Source organism: Salmo trutta, chromosome 32 (assembly GCF_901001165.1).
Source record: "Salmo trutta chromosome 32, fSalTru1.1, whole genome shotgun sequence".
Classification (NCBI taxonomy): Eukaryota; Metazoa; Chordata; class Actinopteri; order Salmoniformes; family Salmonidae; genus Salmo; species Salmo trutta.
Window position 1 is genome coordinate 13,143,668 of NC_042988.1, and position 5,701 is coordinate 13,149,368.

Below are 5,701 nucleotides of genomic sequence, written 5' to 3' on the forward strand. Positions count from 1 at the left end.
GTTGGACGCACTGCCAAATTCTCTAAAACGACATTTTGAGGCGGCTTATGGTGGAGAAATGAACATTCCAAATTCAAAAGGCACTCACACATCTGAGATATCTTTTTGCAGCTGCATGGTAACAGTTGAATAAAATGAGAAAAAAGAAGAAACCCGCACACTGCTCTTTAATAAGTTTTACGTATCGGCCACACGGCCTTCGTCAAAGCTTATTAAAGAACAGTGATACTATCGAGAGCGATGTGCGGGTTTCTTCTTTTTTTCTCAGCGAAATGAACATTCAATTCTCTGGCAAAAGCTCTGGTGGATATTCCTGCAGTCAGCTCCCTCAAAACTTGAGACATCTGTGGCATTATGTTGTGTGACAAAACTGCACATTTGAGAGTGGCCTTTTATTGTCCCCAGTACAAGGTGCACCTGTGTAATGATCATGCTGTTTAATCAGCTTCTTGATATACCACACCTGTCAGGTGGATGGATTATATTGGCAAAGGAGAAATATTCACTAACAGGGATGTAAACACATTTGTGCACAAAATGTGTTTCCCTGTAGCTCAGCTCAGTTGGTAGAGCATGGTGTTTGCAACGCCAGGGTTGTGGGTTCGATTCCCACGGGGGGCCAGCACAGAAAAAAAATGTATGAAATTGTATGAAATGTATGCATTCACTACTGTAAGTCGCTCTGGATAAGAGCGTCTGCTAAATGACTAAAATGTCAAATGTAATGTAAATGTAGAAATAAGCTTGTTGTGCATATGGAAAAATTCTAGGATATTTTATTTTAGCTCATGAAACATGGGACCAACATTTTAAATGTTGCGTTTATATTTTTGTTCAGTAGAAGGCCCTAGTTATCCCAGTCTCTGTGTGTTCTGTGAGCTCACATAGCGAATATTACCCTCCAAAGCATTTCCCTCCCCACCACATGTCCAGAGCCTCTTTATGTCCTGGGTACCTCTGCAAACCCTGCCACCCCTCTGCCACCTCTCTGTCACCCGGGCCTAATCAGAGGTATGGAGCTGAAGGCAAGTGGTGGGCCCGCTGGTCCGCCCTGTACGGAGCTGTCACTGCACAGGGTTATGGCTCATTAGGTGCAATGAGCAGAGGGCCACATTGACAGGGGACTGGCTGAATGTAGGCTGCAGGGAGAGGAGAGGGGAGAGGTTGTCTCTCTGTGGGCCACCTTAATTGGATCATCTATGCATCCCTGGACCTGTGGAGGGGTTAGAGGTAGGGTGAGGTGAGGTGTGTGTTTGTGGATGGGTTATATAAAAGGAATCTGCCTGTGGATGTGGTGGGATATATAGAACAGATTTCTACCTTGTATGGAAGGCGTCCAGGCAGGTGTTTGTGGTGGGCTGCTGAGGTGTCAGTGAATGAGTCTGTGACTTCCTCCTAAGAACAAAGGCATTATGGGATAACCTGTGATAGCATGAGAGGGTGCATGGTTATTGGTTTAGGGGCCACATGAACTCCCTGCCTCCTCTTTTTGTGTGTGTGTGTGTGTGTGTGTGTGTGTGTGTGTGTGTGTGTGTGTGTGTGTGTGTGTGTGTGTGTGTGTGTGTGTGTGTGTGTGTGTGTGTGTGTGTGTGTGTGTGTAAGCGTATCATTCCTGTCAAGGCCACCGTTTGCAGGGAAGTTGAGCTGGGGTGATACAGGATTAAAGGGAGCTGAGTGGTGTGTGGGGGTGGGGGGGCAGTCATGCTTGTACAGGAGGTATTATGTACAGCCTGGTGCACGGCATGGCATGGCAGAGGAGATATTCACATGGAGGCTATGAGATGAGCTGGGTTTTATTGGATCAGGGCAGCCGTACCGTGGAAGAACCGGCTTTGAGGAATGCTAGGTGTGTTGGCTTTAACACGGTTGACACCTCTGATAGAGAGCAGCTTGTGAGTTGTGTTGGCTTTAACAGGGCTGACACCTGTCATAGAGAGCAGCTTGGGAGGTGTGTTGGCTTTAACATGGCTGACACCTCTGATAGAGAGCAGCTTGGGAGGTGTGTTCTCTTTAACATGGTTGACACCTCTGATAGAAAGCAGCTTGGGAGGTGTGTTGTCTGTAACACGGCTGACACCTCTGATAGAGAGCAGCTTGGAAGGTGTGTTGGCTTTAACATGGTTGACACCTCTGATAGAGAGCAGCTTGGGAGGTGTGTTGGCTTTAACAGGGCTGACACCTCTGATAGAGAGCAGCTTGGGAGGTGTGTTGGCTTTAACACGGTTGACACCTCTGATAGAGAGCAGCTTAGGAGTTGTGTTGGCTTTAACACAGCTGACACCTCTGATAGAGATCAGCTTGGGAGGTGTGTTTAACACGGTTGAAACCTCTGATAGAGAGCAGCTTGGGAGGTGTGTTGGCTTTAACACGGCTGACACCTCTGATGGAGGGCCGTTTCGGAGGTGTGTTGGCTTTAACACGGTTGACACCTCTGATAGAGAGCAGCTTGGGAGGTGTGTTGCTTTAAAAAATCCAATCAAATCAAATGTATTTATATAGCCCTTCTTAGATCAGCTGATATCTCAAAGTGCTGTACAGAAACCCAGCCTAAAACCCCAAACAGCAAGCAATGCAGGTGTAGAAGCACGGTGACTAGGAAAAACTCCCTAGAAAAGCCAAAACCCTAGAAGAAACCTGAAGAGGAACCAGGCTTTGAGGGGTGGCCAGTCCTCTTCTGGCTGTGCTGGGTGGAGATTATTACAGAACACGGCCAAGATGTTCAGAAATGACCAGCAGGGTCAAATAATAATAATCACAGTAGTTGTCGAGGGTGCAACAGGTCAGCACCTCAGGAGTAAATGTCAGTTGGCTTTTCATAGCCGATCATTGAGAGTATCTCTACCCCTCCTGCTGTCTCTAGAGAGTTGAAAACAGCAGGTCTGGGACAGGTAGCACGTCCGGTGAACAGGTCAGGGTTCCATAGCCGTAGGCAGAACAGTTGAAACTGGAGCAGCAGCACGGCCAGGTGGACTGGGGACAGCAAGGAGTCATCATGCCAGGTAGTCCTGAGGTATGGTCCTAGGGCTCAGGTCCTCCGAGAGAGAGAAAAAAAGAGAGCAAGAGAGAATTAGAGAGAGCATACTTAAATTCACACAGGACACCGGATAAGACAAGAGAAATACTCCAGATATAACAGACTGACCCTAGCCCCCCGACACATAAACTACTGCAGCATAAATACTGGAGGCTGAGACAGGAGGGGTCAGGAGACACTGTGGCCCCATCCGATGATACCCCCGGACAGGGCCAAACAGGCAGGATATAACCCCACCCACTTTGCCAAAGCACAGCCCCCACACCACTAGAGGGATACCTTCAACCACCAGCTTACCACCCTGAGACAAGGCCGAGTATAGCCCACAAAGATATCCGCCACGGCACAACCCAAGGGGGGGGCGCCAACCCAGACAGGAAGACCATGTCAGTGACTCAACCCACTCAAGTGATGCACCCCTCCTAGGGATGGCATGGAAGAGCACCAGTAAGCCAGTGACTCAGCCCCTGTAATAGGGTTAGAGGCAGAGAATCCCAGTGGAGAGAGGGGAACCGGCCAGGCAGAGACAACAAGTGCGGTTCGTTGCTCAAGTGCCTTTCTGTTCACCTTCACACTCCTGGGCCAGACTACACTCAATCATAGGACCTACTGAAGAGATGAGTCTTCAGTAAAGTAAAGGTTGAGACTAAGTCTGCGTCTCTCACATGGGTAGGCAGACCATTCCATAAAAATGGAGCTCTATAAGAGAAAGCCCTGCCTCCAGCTGTTTGCTTAGAAATTCTAGGGACAATTAGGAGGCCTGCATCTTGTGACCATAGCGTACGTGTAGGTATGTACGGCAGGACCAAATCGGAAAGATAGGTAGGAGCAAGCCCATGTAATGCTTTGTAGGTTAGCAGTAAAACCTTGAAATCAGCCCTTGCCTTAACAGGAAGCCAGTGTAGGGAGGCTAGCACTGGAGTAATATGATCAAATTTGTGGGTTCTAGTCAGGATTCTGGCAGCCGTATTTAGCATTAACTGAAGTTTATTTAGTGCTTTATCCGGGTAGCCAGAAAGTAGAGCATTGCAGTAGTCTAACCTAGAAGTAACAAAGCATGGCTACATTTTTCTGCATCATTTTTGGACAGAAAATGTACCATTTTTGCAATGTTACGTAGATGGAAAAAAGCTGTCCTTGAAACAGTCTTGATATGTTCGCCAAAAGAGAGATCAGGGTCCAGAGTAACGCTGAGGTCCTTCACAGTTTTATTTGAGACGACTGTACAACCATCCAGATTAATTGTCAGATTCAACAGAAGATCTCTTTGTTTCTTGGGACCAAGAACAAGCATCTCTCTTTTATCCAAGTTTAAAAGTAAAACGTTTGCAGCCATCCACTTCCTTATGTCTGAAACACAGGCTTCCAGCGAGGGCAATTTTGGGGCTTCACCATGTTTCATTGAAATGTACAGCTGCGTGTCATCCGCATAGCAGTGAAAGTTAACATTATGTTTTCGAATGACATCCCCAAGAGGTAAAATGTATAGTGAAAATAATAGTGGTCCTAAAACGGAACCTTGAGGAACACCGAAATGTACAGTTAATTTGTCAGAGGACAAACCATCCACAGAGACAAACTGATATCTTTCTGACAGATAAGATCTAAACCAGGCCAGAACTTGTCCGTGTAGACCAATTTGGGTTTCCAATCTCTCCAAAAGAATGTGGTGATTGATGGTATCAAAAATAGCACTAAGGTCTAAGAGCACGAGGACAGATGCAGAGCCTCGGGCTGACGCAATTAAAAGGTAATTTACCACCTTCACAAGTGCAGTCTCAGTGCTATGATGGGGTCTAAAACCAGACTGAAGCTTTTCGTATACATTGTTTGTCTTCAGGAAGGCAGTGAGTTGCTGCGCAACAGCTTTTTCAAAGATTTTTGAGAGGAATGGGAGATTCGATATAGGCCGATAGTTTTTTATATTTTCTGGGTCAAGGTTTGGCTTTTTCAAGAGAGGCTTTATTACTGCCACTTTTAGTGAGTTTGGTACACATCCGGTGGATAGACAGCCGTTTATTATGTTCAACATAGGAGGGCCAAGCACAGGAAGCAGCTCTTTCAGTAGTTTAGTTGGAATAGGGTCCAGTATGCAGCTTGAAGGTTTAGAGGCCATGATTATTTTCATCATTGTGTCAAGACATATAGTACTAAAACACTTGAGTGTCTCCCTTGATCCTAGGTCCTGGCAGGGTTGTGCAGACTCAGGACAATTGAGCTTTGGAGGAAAACGCAGATTTAAAGAGGAGTCCGTAATTTGCTTTCTAATGATCATGATCTTTTCCTCAAAGAAGTTCATGAATTTATTACTGCTGAAGTGAAAGCCATCCTCTCTTGGGGAATGCTGCTTTTTAGTTAGCTTTGCGACAGTATCAAAAATACATTTTGGATTGTTCTTATTTTCCTCAATTAAGTTGAAAAAATAGGATGATCGAGCAGCAGTGAGGGCTCTTCGATACTGCACGGTACTGTCTTTCCAAGCTAGTCGGAAGACTTCCAGTTTGTTGTGGAGCCATTTCCGTTCCAATTTTCTGAAAGCTTGCTTCAGAGCTCGGGTATTTTCTGTATACCAGGGAGCTAGTTTCTTATGACAAATGTTTTTATTTTTTATGGGTGCAACTGCATCTAGGGTATTGCGCAAGGTTAAATTGAGTTCCTCAGTTAGGT